This window comes from Nicotiana sylvestris, chromosome 7 (genome assembly GCF_000393655.2).
Source record: "Nicotiana sylvestris chromosome 7, ASM39365v2, whole genome shotgun sequence".
Classification (NCBI taxonomy): Eukaryota; Viridiplantae; Streptophyta; class Magnoliopsida; order Solanales; family Solanaceae; genus Nicotiana; species Nicotiana sylvestris.
This window is the reverse complement of record NC_091063.1, coordinates 121,827,498-121,842,822: the sequence shown is the minus strand read 5'-3', so window position 1 is coordinate 121,842,822 and position 15,325 is coordinate 121,827,498.

The window sequence follows — 15,325 nt, the reverse complement described above, 5'->3', positions numbered from 1 at the left end:
TCAGGATTTCATGATGATTCGCCCGTGTAAGGCTTTGGTTCTTCCATCTCACTCTGCTTGGGGATTTAGAGGTAATCAAACATCATGATCAGTCGGGATTGGACTGACGCATCACTGAGGCTGGGTATTTTCTTTGACTCTTGCCAGGCGGGCCCCTATGAAACCGGTCCTGCCACCTTTTCTTTGTAATTGTTACGGAATCAGAGTTAAACCGAAAGGGATTCAAAGAAAACTATGCAAAAGGCAAGCATATGAGTTTAAAGAGAAGCGTCCTTTTCGGTGGAAAAGAAGGACTTATCTGGGGTGCATGCTGGCTTCAAACTGACATGACATGCTTCTTGGACTGGATGCCCGACCCGCACCAAACTCCAACTTCTCATGAACCTATTGATCCGTGTTTCCAAACCAGAGAACCTTGCCAGGACTTTTAGTGATGAAGTATCCTCTTTTCGGCCGACAACGCCTTTGAGGGTTTTCGCTAATCGACCTCTCTTATTTCTCTTCTTACCGTCGCCCGATAGTGCTCTTTACGAGTTTTCACCAAGAGGACTCTCTCATTTTTGATTTCTCTACTCCCGTCGCCTCATGGTGCCTGAAGATTTTCACCGATAAGACTCTCTCATTTTATTTCTCTCAATTTGACTTGTATCAGATTCCAACAATGACGTTTTCCACTTTCCTGTCTTTGCCAATTGATCAGAATGACTTGGACAAGGTCTTTGGGGTAAAATGATTTTGGGCGGAACTACAACTTTGGAACCTTTTCGGCGGTCTCATGGCCGAACCATTATATCATCTGCTCCAATTTCAATCTTTGGAGGAATTGGGATTTTTCTTTTGGTGTGACTGAACCTCAGAGAGAGGCTGCCTACGTATCCTTTCGGAATCAAGTCAAACTTAGTTCAGGCCAATCATTTTTTTTTCTTTTTGTTTTTTTTTTCTTTTTTCGGAGCATCAGGGATTTTTGATCCTCAAACCTAAATGCAGTGGCTAATCGCGTGGGACTTAACCTTTCCAACTTTATTTTGCCTTTGTAGGCCTTTCTTTTCTGTCTTCTTTCTTCCAACTTCAATTTTAGAGTATTTGGGGGTACCTTGGTTTCTTCAACTTCGCTGAGGCGATTAGCCATGTGAAACTCAACTTTTTCAACTTCAATTGCCTTTATAGGCGCTTTAATTCTATCTTCTCCTTCCAAGAGTGTTGATTCCTGAGCATCGGCCGCCATGGCCAGTCGAGGTCGACTTGATGCACCTGCTGAGGCTGGGTGCCTTTTGCACATTAGCGTGTATCAAATGAAAGCCCTGTAAATCAGTCTTGCCATCCTTTCTTTGTCTTGGTTTTGGAAGAGTGTTAGACTAAAAAGGATCCAAAGAGAAACAAATAATTGAATGGAGAATGAGTTTAAAACTAGAAGTGTCCCTTTCGGGGAAAGTAGAGAAGGACTTATCTGGAGTACATGCGGACTTCAATGAACATGACATGCCTTTTGGACTGGATGTCTGATCTGTGTAAACCGTTTGACTCTCAAAAATTCATTACAACTTTGCCTTGAATACCGAGGAACCTTGCCAGGACTTTGTTGATGCCGATGGCTGTGAGGATCTTATTTTCGATCATGGGCGCCCTTTGTGGGTTTTCACGAGCGGGCATTTTTCATCTCATTTCTTACCATCTCCTTATAGTGCCCTTGTGGGTTTTCACTAAAAAGACTCTCATTTGATTTCCTCTGCTTACCGTCGCCTTACAGTGCCCGTGTGGGTTTTCACCAATAAAGCTCTCTCATTTTATTCCTCTCATTTTGTTGTATCAGACCCAAATAACTCCATCCTCCCATTTTGAACCGCTTTGCCGATTGATCAGAAGGACTTGAACAAGGTTTGGGATGAAAAGAATTTGGATTGAACTACAACTTTGGAACCTTTTGGGCGGGATCATTGCTGAACCGTTATAAATTCTGCCCCAGTTTCACTTTTGGGGGACTTTGGATTTTTATTTTGGTGTGACTAAACCCCAAGGAGAGGTTGCCTACGTATCCTTTCGGACTCAAGTCAAACGTAGTTCAGGCCAATCATTTGTTTTTGGATTTTTTTTTTCTGATTTGCTTTTGTTTTTCACTTTCTTCTTCCCTTTCGTTTTTTTTTCATCATTTTTCTTTTTCATTTCAATTTCTTTCTTTTTTATTTTATTTTATTTTTCAATAATACTTTCTGGTTCCAAAGAGGGTAATCAAAGAAGAGTAACCAGCTCAAATGGGTTTGCAAAGGGTTGATAGTGTTTGGGTAGCGAGAATGAAAGCCTTCGTCATCTCAACCGGAAAATATTAGAACTATATGTAGGATCCAACATAGTACCTTTTGACTGCATTTGCATTGACAGTTATTTCAAGGGCATTTCCTTCGATGTGTCCCAAGTACAACGCACTCTTTTGGCAGTACTCTTGTTGTAATGTATGGACCTTTCCAATTTCGGGAATCAATTTTCCTTCAGTTGTTCCAACTCTTTGTCTTGTTTCCTTAAGCTATTCTTCATTGCGACCCAATTCTTGATTCATTATTTCGAGGTCTGACAGAGTTTTAAGATCCGGGCATGAAGTCCGCAAGCATGTCATATTATTGAAATCTGCATTTAACAGAACTAAAAGAGAATGAGAAAATTGACAAGATTTAAGAAAAGAGACATTCCGGGAAAATGAAATATCAATTTCATTTGATTTTTTTGATTTTTTTTTCTTTTTTTTTTTAATTTTTGAAGATAGAAGGCTTTACATCGGAAAGTAAGACAATAAAGTAAAACATCTGGATCACACCCCGAGATAATCCAGATGCAGAAAGGATAGCAAGACTGGCTACCGAGACTCCCGTCTGATGGGGAACTTTCAGGCTTAGCAATCGTTTTTTGGCTTTTCTTCTGTCTCGGCAATGGATGCAATAGCCTTCAGTGCCGGATCAAATTCCTCAGCTTCACAGATCATTCCGTCTATTGGCCCGTTTGTGAGAGTAGACAGGGGAATGTTCATCATATTAGGAACCTTTTCGTCCTGGAGAACGATTCTTTCAGCTTCAATCAAGCTTTCAACTGCCATTTTGAGGGTCCAATGACCAACAGTCCTTTGTACCGTGCCCCACTGCTCCAGAGTGGTATTCACATCTAGTATCAGCTCGATGCGGGGAGGGGGACTCGGTGTTTGGCCGATTTGGGGCCACTGGCTGCAGCAGACTTCGCCTGACTAGCTTTTGGAACAAGCCTGAGTATGATTCACCAATAGGGGTGAACTGATTCCTTTTGAAAGACTCTCTTGGGTGAGGATTGTACTGAGGAACATTTGATTGGGGACTATATGGAATTTGGTAAGGATGGGCATTTCTGGGAGGTGGAGCTCAGTTTTGTGTATAATGTTGTGGCCGCGTGCAAGGCTGTATGTTCATCACCGCATACCAACAAAACCAATCACCTGAACAGAACTTGGCTAATTTACTCACACACACAACCTTGTTAGTTTTGAGGCATTTAACATATAGGAAATCGCACGTTGGGATGCAATGCACCTAAACAGTTAAACGCTTTTACCATGTGTTTGAACGAGTTGCATGTTTCATCCCGGCCTTAAACTAGCCCTCTTCACTATGTACCTCTTTTCTTTTATTCCTGCCTCTCTTTAACCACTCTTGATCTTGTTTTTGCCGCTCTTTTATTTTTTGCACTCTCTTTTTTTCTTTATTTTTATTTTTATTTTGTCACTCTTTTTCCTTTTTTTCTATTTTTTCTTTTCTCTTTTTCACTCAATTTTCTTTCTCCTTTTCTTTCAGTTTATTTTTTCACTCAATTTATTTTATAGCTATGATCGAATCCGATGGAGATTGCCTATGTATCATGACCCCGCATGAATCAGATCTTGCGTGGTTTGGAACAAACAAGTGCAAAAAATAAAGAAACAAGTGTTCATTTTGCATTGTGTTCATCCTGCACATTTATTAAGGTGATTTAAACAAAAAATGGTTTGACTCGAAAAATGATTTGACTATTTTTTGGGAAAGAGAGATCCGATCTTCGAACACGGCCTTTCAGCACTTCGGGGATGAAGATTTTAAGGTTGTGCAGGCTAATTGACCCAAACTCTAAAGGATGATCGAAAGTGGCCGTTTATGCAAAGTAAGCCTCCCGTCGTCCCTTTCGGGAACATTTGGCTATTTTTGACAAAACAGTCACTTGATTTATTTATGACTCTCTTTTTTCAGAGTAGTGACCCGACATGGGGAACACGGCCTCACAGAGCCTCGGGGACGAGGATCCTAAGGCCATTGGGCAATTTGGTCAAAAAAATGACCAAAAATAGCAGTTTATACAAAGTCAGCCTTTCGGCGTCCCTTTCGGGAACATTCGGCTATTCTTGACAAAACGGCATCACCCGACTCATTTATGACGAAATTAAAATTCTAACATTTTGGCTATTTCTAAAAATGGGAGGTTGGACCCGATGAGGGTTGCCTACGTATCTCATACCCTGTGAGAATCAAACCGGCGTAGTTCGGGCGATCGTGAATAGAGTAAGTAAACTAACTCTTCCTTTTTTTTTGGAATATTTAATTTTTTTAAAAAAAATGCTTTAAAAGAATAGAGGTTTTTTTTTGGATTGTTGTTTCTTTTGGATTTTACTAAAAACAATGCTTTAAAAGAAGAAAAGGATATATTTTTTACTTGACTCTATTTTTATTTTGAAAGAAAGACTTCTAAAAAAACAATTCTTTTTCTTTTTGATTGGAACTTTGAGAATTTTAAAAGTAAAAAAAAAATATTTTTTTTTTGAATTTTCATTTGTTCTCTCTTTTCCTAAATAAGAAAGAAAATATTTTCTTTGGATTTTGGCCGTCGTCTCTTAATTTTCGAAATAGGCACTTTTAAGAAAATATTTTGGATTTTCGAGTTTTTTTTTCTTAAAAAAATAAATTACAAAAGTACTTCTAAAGAAAAATGAAAATATTTTGGGACTTTAATTTTTTAATTCTATGACATTTACGAAAGAAATACTTTTCAAGAAGAAAAGTCTTTAAAAGAACGAATATATATATATATATATATATATATATATATATATATATATATATTCTCTTTTTTCTGGATTTTTTTTGATTTTTTGGAAAAATACTTCAAAATAAAGGAAACCCGTATTTTGGATTTTGACTTTTTATTTCTTTTATTATTATTTTTTTCTTTTATTTCTTTTTCCTTATGAAATACTTGAGAAAGAAGGAAACTACCTTTTTTTTTGAGTTTTGAAAACTTCTTTTTTTTTTTTGAATTTTCTAAGGAAAGATTTCTAAAGAAGGAACTAATGAAAAATATTTTTTTTGGATTTTTTTGAAAATTGGGGTCGGAACCGATGAGGTTTGTCTACGTATCTCACATCCGGTGAGAATCAAACCCACGTTGTTCGGTCCGATCAGGCGTAGAGGAAATAAACTAAACCCCTTCTGAATACAATCTTTTAAAGAAAAGGAGAAAATATTTTTTTCTGAATTTTTATATTTTGTTTTGTTTTTGTTTGTTTATTTTTATTTTTGAAAAGAGATGAAGACTAAAGAAATATTTTTTCTTTGAACTTTTTTTTTTTACCTTTTTTTTTGAAATTTCGAAAAATCTTTTGTGGAAGTATTTGGACTATTAGTCTGAATTTATAAAAGAGATACTATAAAAGAAACAACATTTTTTTTGAATTTTGAATTTTCCCTTCTTTTTTTACTTTTAAATAAATATATATATATTTTTTGTATTTTGAAAGTGATTAAAAGGAATTTTTTTTTTATATTTTTTTTAATAAATCAAACTAAAAGACAAATTTTGTTTTCATTTTTTTTAAAGAAAATTCTGGCGAGGTTTTGACACTACTTGGACATTGGTTTTATTTTTCCAAAAATAAGTAATTATCTCCCTACGCTGTTATTTTCTTTTTTTTTTAAATTTTTTTTTTAGAAACCGGTCAGCATGCAGAACTGAAGCAAATAAATGCGCAAAACCAACGGGATGCAGCAGGATGGTCTTTTCATTTCAGGTTGCCTGTCCTAGACGGACTCAACCCCTATATTGAGTCCCCTATGTCAAATGCAACATGATGCAAATAAGCGTTCCTACTAGGGATCCGGCATGAGGTCTCGTTATACTAGATTTATAACCTCGGTATATGTTCTAGACTGTGTACCCGAGCGGACAACTCGAGTCGAGGAGGGGGCTACGTACCGGGGACCCGCGAGATCGTCCGGCTTTGTAACTTCTCCGACCTCTTTCTTATTTCAGGTATTGACACTAACAAAATAGGGAGTCTCGACCAGCGAGCTTCTCCCCGGAGGTAAGAAGAGAAAGGTTTCGGCACAGTTTATATACAGTTCAGATAATATCAAAGCGGTAAAAGACAACATTTAGCACGTTATGCCAAAACATGTAATAAAGATCAGATAATAAAGCCAAATATAACAATTATTCTAAGCTCGAATTCTTGAACCCTGAACCAAAGGTTCTGTGTTACATCCCCAGCAGAGTCGCCAGAGCTGTCACACCTCCTTTTTGCGCGCCCGCCCCGAAGGGTTAAATGCGCGAGGGAGTTTTTCCAATTTAAGTGACAATATTCGAAATGGGATTATTTATTTAATTCAGAGTCGCCACTTGGGAAAGGTTTGGCTTTTGGTGTCCCAAGTCACCGGTTTATCTTGAATCCCAAATCGAGGAAATTTTCGACTTTCCAAATGAAGTCTGCGAACCAGAAATTCTAAGTAAGGAATTCTGTTGACCCGAGGGAAGGTGTTAGGCACCCTCGAATCCCGTGGTTCTAGCACGGTCGCTTAAATTGTTATAATGGCTAAATATCTGATTTAATACATGTTATTACTTATGTGCTTTTATTAAGTTTAAGTCGCTTTTATTATTATTATTTTTTATAGAATTGCAACGTCGTGAAAATGCATCTCGAACCACGTCACAATCAATGCACCCGTGGTTGTTGATACATTCCGACTCCGTCGAGATTTGAATTTGGGTCACATAAATGCGCACCCGAATTTAAAAATGTAATTTAATTAAGTCGCGCCTAAAGAGTCTAACGCGTTATTATCTTTGGGGAAGACAGTGACATTCACTAAACAGTCCATCCCAAATTCTAAGTATTTATTATGACCAATTATTGAGGGCCCCGCGATTTGCATTTTTTATTTGGCGAGGCTCGTCTCATTATTTTTAAAAGGATAATCTTAGCATGACTACATTTTCTATTTTTTTTCTAAAATAAATGAAGATAAGGTCCTACTTTATTTACATACTTTCGAGTTATTATAGTTAAGTTTCGAAAGTGAGTTGTTTAAGGAGTTTACATGGCAACGCATAGAACATTCTACATACAGACAGTAAAAGAAAGAAAAGACTACATTAAATTACAACTTCAAATCGTTCTCATTTTTTGCATTCATGCCTCGAGTGGCTTACAAGATGAACCAGTGTATCAGTTTGTGTACCTGGTATTTGGGAAAGCAAGGAAAGAAGATGAAGATCAGTAGAAGCAGCAGTAGTGTAAATACACAGCAACAACAGCAACCCAACAGCAACAAATTCGAATCAGATTCAAGGCCCAGAAAACTTTGAGGAAAAACCGAACAACTCAATAGAATAAACCCAAAAGTTTGTAAGCAAACTAAACAGCAACAAACCACGCGTGTATTAAATCCGAAACTAAACTCGCTTCTCCCTTTGTTTTTTTTTTAACTCTCTAACACTCTTGAGATTTTCGGAATGTCTTCCTCTCTCAAAATAATCCTCAAAAATCTTTCAAGTTCAGTCTAAGTTTTTTCTCTCAAGTCTTAGTTCTCTTTGAATGTGTCAAAAATGACTCTATTTATAACAAGACTCTAGTCTTGAATCCCCAACCCCAAATATTTCCTCAATTGCATGCTTTGTCCCCACTACTTAATGTTTTCTTTATTTTAAACCCCTGTCCCTCATGGTTAACATAAATAATTACATTATTCCCACCCCACTACATTATGTCTTATCCCCCATTATATTAAACAATTATATCAACCCCAACCCATTACATCTTGTCCCCCATGCTTAACATAAATAATTACATTATTCTCACCCCACTACATTATGTCTTGTCCCCCATTATATTAAACAATTATATCAAAACCCCACCCCATTAAATCTTGTCCCCCATGCTTAACTTAAATAATTGTTCAAATGTTCAATTCCAAAAATACCCCTCCGACCTTACTGCAATTACCATTTTACCCCTGAACGTACTGAAATTTTCCAAACTACCCCCATCAGCTATAACCAAATCACCTAATCAATCTCAACCAAAATACAACAAATATGACCAATTTCTAAACAAATTCAACAACAAATCTCATGAACACGGATTGAATCATACAGCTTCAAATTAATGGGAATAAGTTAACCATATTGAGAAGCAATCCTGGTTAACTTAGACCAAAAATGAATGAGCAAAGAGACAACAATATCAACAACAAAATACATGATTCAAACTAAATCAAACAAGTCAAAAACCAAAACATAAACTCACATTAAATCACTGGATTAAAAACGAACTTCAAACAAAGATGAACATGAATTAAATCTATTTTAAACAACAAAACATGACGGATTCAAACGATTTAAACTAACACTCTTCTATACTAAATCCTTTTAAAATTAACAGAACAAACTAAAGACAAAATTCATTGAACTTCAACTTAAAACTAAAACATTATAACTACTAACAATTTCTACCTAAAATAAACAAGAAAAATAAAACAAACATGAAACAAACTGAAGAAAAATAAGAAAAACGATAAACACGAATTGGTTAAACAACTAACCGGAGCGGAACAACGATAAATTTGAACAAAAAAAATCTGTCCAGAAACGATTATTGCACCAAGACTGCCAACGACTTAACGGATCTTGAATTCAACGACGAACTCACCTTTCTTTTAACCTTGACGAACTCAAAACAACGATCGACAACATCGACCAAAACTCGAATAACGAAATGGTGGCAGCAAAACAGCAGGTGCGGTTGGTTTTGTACGTGAAGCAGAAGTGAAGAAGACGAAGGTGAGGCAACAGTAACAGCAACAACAACGACGACAGTGGATGGCGATGCAGCAGTATCCAGCAGCAGCCATGGCGATTCTTCCTGAGCTTGACGTGAGGGCTGCCATGGATGGTGGTTTTGAGTTTGAGTTCGATGGTCGTTGGTGAAGCAGCAGCATGACGAAGAAGATGAAGCAGCCGCGTAGCAGAAGCAGTGATGGCGATGATGGTAAAGCTTAGAGACGACGGGCTGGTTGCTGCTGGTCGTTTGGAGACGACGAAACGCACGCGTCGACACTGCGCGCAGAAGCAGCTCACGTCGACGAACTTGTGGTCGTCCATGGCAGGGCTGTGTGACGTGGTCGTGGTGTTGATCCAGTGGTCGTGAGTACTATGCGTTCGAGCTGGACGGAGGAGCTGGAATAAGGGGTCGTTCATGGCGAGGTTCTGTTCGAAGCTAGAGCTTGGAGGGGTCGTTCATGGCTTGGGCTGTGTGATGAAGAAGATGAGGAGAGGGAGGTCGTGTGAGGGTGGTCGACGTTTGGCAGCAGGGTAGCAGCAACGGGGGGGGGGGGGGAAGCCATGGTTGCTTGGGGTGTTTGGGATTTTGGAGAAGAAGAAAGGGGGGCTGATGGGTTTTCTTAGGTTTTAGGGTTTTGTTTTCTTTTTTCTTTGTTTGTTTTTGTCAAATGTAAGATATGGGGTGTTGGGTATTTAGGTTATGGACTGGGTCGACCTGGTTCAAAATGGACCGGGTCATGGGGAAGGTTGGATATTTTTTGGGCTTGTGGCTTGAATTTGAAGAAGAGTCCAATTCCGATTTTCTTTATATTTTTGCTCTCTTTTCTTCTTTTATTTTTCTAAAACTAAATTCTAAAAATCCTTAAATTATTATTAAGTTATAAAAGCGCAAATTAACTCCCAATAACAATTAACGCACAATTAAGTAATAATTAAGCATAAAATTGTACATTTGGACATTAAATGCTAAAAATGCAAAAAATGCCTATTTTTGTAATTTTCAATTTTTGTAAAAACAAACTTAATTAGTAACAATTGTAGAATTAAATCCTACATGCAAAATGCGACATATTTTTTTGTATTTTTTATTAATTTAACAAATAAACATGCACAGACAAATACAAATAATTATCCAAAAATGTCACAAAAATTCTCAAAATTGCACACCAAGGAAAATTATTTTTTTTTGAATTTTTTTTGGGAGTAATTCTTTCATAGGGCAAAAATCACGTGCTTACAAGCCCAGGGAAGATCCATCCCGGAATATATACGTCTCTGTCAGTAGTCACTCAATACTGAGGAAGGCCAATCCGGCTTATAGAGAAGATCCATCTCCAGATAATAGTAATTATAACAACCTCATAATCACTCGGTATTGTATATGGCTCACAGGGCCCAGGAAAGATCCATCCCGGAATATATACACATCAAGATCCATCCCGGAATATATACACATCACAGACCATCGGTCTCCAGTACCGAGGAATTGGCCAACCAGCCTCATGGAGAAGATCCATCTCTATATCAAGGGAAGATCCATCCCTAAATATAATCAACCACGCTCACTGAGGTGTGTTATAGACTCCGGAGGGGCTCCTATAGCCCAAGCGCTATCCCAAGCCAACGAAGGCATATATCAATAATCTGCTATGACGTGCAGCCCGATCCCATAACTATTACTCACAATCAGGCTCTCGGTCTCACTCAGTCATCACTCTCCAACCTCACACACACGGGCTCACAATGTCATGAAACTAGCCCGAAATAATGATATGATGTGCCAAATAATAATAACTGAGACTGAGACATGATATGATATGCATGAGCAAGACTGAGTACAGAATATCAATGAATGTATGATGTGACAGCAATAAACGACCTCTCGGGTCCCAACAGTATCAGTGTGAAGCCTTAACATGATATTAGTATGATTTACAACTCATTACCTTAGTCATATGATCACAACACAGATATTAGAAAGAAAGTGCCAGTAAGCGGTACCATGGAATGATCCAGGCCGCAATTCTCACGGTGCATGCCCACACGCCTGTCACTTGGCATTAGTGTCACCTTAATATTAATCATAGAACACATAGTTCGTGGTTTCGAACCCTCAAAACCAAGTTTGGAAGCGTTACTTACCTCAAGACAAGCCAAACTCTAGCCCGCGACGCCCTTACCTCTCTATTCGGCCTCCAAATGCCCCGAATCTAACCAAAATCAGTATATTATCATCAATATACGCGAACGATATGAAACCCATACGAAAACTATCAAATTAACTTAAAAATCTCAAAATTTGCTCAAACACGACCCCCGGGACCATGTCTCGAAATTCGATAAAAATCACATCACAAGAATCCTCAACCTCCCACGAGTTTATACATACCAAGAACATTAAAATCGGACCTCAAATGGCCCCTCAAATCCCCAATTCAACTCTCCAAATTTTCTTCTATTTTCCCCAAATTTCACCCCAAATTCCCAAATTAAATGATAAAAATCAAGACATAATCATGGAATTTAATCAAATTTGGTGAAGAACACTTACCCCAATCAATCCTCTAAAAATCCCCTCCAAAATCGCCTTCTCCCGAGCTCTCTAATGAATTTTGAGATTATGGACCATAACCCTCGATTTTTAACTTAAACATTCTGCCCAGTTGCGCCCTTCTTCGCGAATGCGGTCAAAGCCTCGCGTTCGTGAAGCACAAAATCCATTGCTCAAATTTCCTCTTTCGTGAATGCGAGTACCCTCTCACGAACGCGTAGCTTCACCTGCCAAACCCTTCGTGAACACGTAGAAGAAATCCTTGGGGTCCAGCTGTTCCATCTTTCCTCTTCACGAACGCGTTCAACTCCTTGCGTTTGCAATCCTTCCACTGGCCACACCTTCGTGAACGCGAAGAAAAAATCTCTGCAACAAAAATACCAGAAAATCTGCTACCTTTCCAAAGTCCAAAATGATACGTTAACCACCCGAAGCTCACCCAAGGCTCCCGGGACCTCAACCAAACATGACAACACATCCCATTACATCATTTAAACTAAGTCTAGCCTTTGAATCACTCAAAACAATACCAAAACACCGAATCAACCTCAGATTCAAGCGTAAGAACTTATAAACTTTCAAATTCCACAAATGACGTCGAAACCTATCAAATCACCTCCGAATGACTTGAAATTTTGCACACACATCCCAAATGGAACAACAAACCTACTCCAATTTCCGGAATTCCAATCCGACCTCTATATCAAGATTTCCACTACCGATCAGAAAACACTAAATTTCTAATTTCGCCAATTCAAGCCTAAATCTACCACGGACCTCCAAAACACATTCCGGATGCGCTCCCAAGTCCAAAATTACCTAACGGATCTAACCAAATCATAAAAATCTAAATCTAAGATTGAATACTAAAATGTCAAAACTTGGTCAAACCTTTCAGAGTTAAAGATTCAAGTTGAGAATTGTTCTTCCAAATCTATTCTGATTATCCTAAAAACCAAAACTGATGATTTACATAAGTCATAATACATCATACGGGGCTAGTCATGCCCGAGAACTGGCGAGCAAAGTGCAAATGCTCAAAACGACCGGTCGGGTCATTACAAAAAGAATGCCATAATAAAATAGAAATTTATTAATATAAATACCTATATCATAATAAACTTGATGATTATTGATAATTGCACACGTCATGGTGTAAACCTGAAGTTTATCAGTATTAATAATTTATCCAGTTGGCATAACTAGTTTAACCATATCAATTTAAGTATGATGTGAAAAAATAAAAGAGAATTCACATGTGTAAATATTAAAGAACTAGAAAGTTCTTCATGAATTCTCTTATGTTGCTTATTCTCATTAATTAATAGACCAACTAGACATGGGATTAAATCTCATGAGTGCTGAAAATATCAAAGGTGAATATGAGCCCATTCACCTACCATGTATACCACATAAGATGCATTTATAAAATGGTTACATGTGCGATTATTATTAACCCGCAACCTGATATTTGCGAGGTAACTTGCTCAATAATTTAATTTCAAGCATAATTTCCATATTTTCTATTCAAGACAATTCATCTAAATAAGTTGTTTTACATCATAACTGGTTTAGCAAAATAATTTATTGAGTGCCTCCACTTAATATCTAAACTACTTCTTATGATAACAGAGTTTTCTATATCAATTTGATATAGGTTATATACGAAAGTATATTACATGTTCCCCTTACAAGTGGTTCATGGTCAGGAACCAAATAATTCCATCTTATTATTATTGATGTGCGGTGTATATTTTCATTAACACTATAAAACACAAAGGTTGGTTTCCAAAGTTGAGGAAGCAAGTTAGTTTTTCTAACATTAGGGGAAGACATGATAAACAATTGAGAAAAAGTTACATGAAATGAATTATCATTTGTACATTTAGATCCTCGAATAAGATAATATGAACTTGAAGTTCATAAAAAGATAATTCATCTGTAATATATTGCAAAGCATGCCAGATGCATTTGTTGACAAAAAAAAAGTAACTATATTCTCACTGCAAATGCTCTTATCAAATAAGTCCTAGAAGGACAAAGTCTATGGTACACTTAAAGCTTATAGACAAATCGGTTTCAAATAAAATTCTTGATAAAGAAGATGAGCAAATGATCAAAATGATCATAATAAGGAGGCAAGTGATCTAGAAGATCACATGACATAACACTTCATAAAATCTCATAAGAGGTTCAAGTACCTGAAAATATGAATAAAGAGATCTTTATGTATGCCTTTATGAAAAAAGGAGGTTAAAAATGATATAAAATATTCGTCGATGACATCTATGATAACGCCAAGTATAGATGAGGATCTTTAAGTCTGTCGAATATAGCCACAGAAATATTGACCAAATGGAAGAGATAAAATTCAAATAGAATTGGTTTCATATGAAAGAACATGTAGTTCAAACACTTGAAAATATAAAGTCAATAGTGTGTGCAGTCATTTTCATGTGTCTTATATGTCTGGCATGACATGAAACTTGATGTAAATATAAAGTCTATTTGTATTACTTATTTGAATATACTTATATGACAATCCATGAACAATTTAAAATGCCGATGACATATACAATTCTTGGAGAATTTTTTGGTCTTGAATACCACATCCTAAGTGCAATTTGTGCACATATGTATCTTGCTATAACTATAAGCATGATAATATGATATTAAAAGTCTTTACCCCTGTGTAAAGATATTGAAATGACGATTCCTACAAGATCACATGAGGGCAACACATCTTTATGAAGAACGACGATTTCAAGGTGCAACATATTCATTCAAGTTAATATGGTTGATTTGTTTATCAAATCTATACCAATAATTTTTTGAAGATGGTGCAAAAGATTGGAATGCAAAGACTCGAAGATATGAATTGATGCTCTCATCAGGGGGAGTTAATACGCGTTGTACTTTTTTTTCTTATAAGGTTTTGTCCCCCTGCTTGCAAGGTTTTTAACGAGGCAACAAAAATACATTTTTCTAAACATGTGTACTCTTTTTCCTTCTCTAGAATTTTTTCTCACTGGGTTTTATTTTAGTTAAGGTTTTAACGAAGCACATTATCTGTTGAATAGACATTCAAGGGGGAGTGTTATAAATAGAATTGTATTTAAGGTGAATGCCTATATTTTAGGAAGATTTTAGGGTTTACTACTTAGTAACTAAGTAACTTTTTCACTATAAATAGAAATATTCTATTCCATTTTAATTCATCCTAAAATCAATAAGAATTCTCTCTCTACTTTTCTCTGTAATACTCTTTGTATACGGTCAAAACCGGGCTCACCCTTTGTGACTAATTGAGATTGGGATATGATAGGTCAAGGTTCGACCTCGTGTTATATAAAACCATGGTGCAAAGTTAGATCGTCAAGCTCGTGACCTAGAGACCGATCCAGATCGAGATCGGCCAAGATCGAGACCGAGAAAGATCAAGAGAAACTTACCAAGCCAAATAATGGAAAGCCAAAATATCCGCAATCCGGCGAGGATCACAGCGGTAATCCCGGCACGCATCAAGAAGAGGCCGATTGATTAGCCAATCATGAGATTTATTACCTCATATAGAATTGTATCAAGAGTAAGACTCTACTACTATATAAAGGGGGTGTCATCATTTGTAAAACACATCATATTTATGTAATACAAAGTAATATACTATCATTTTCTAGC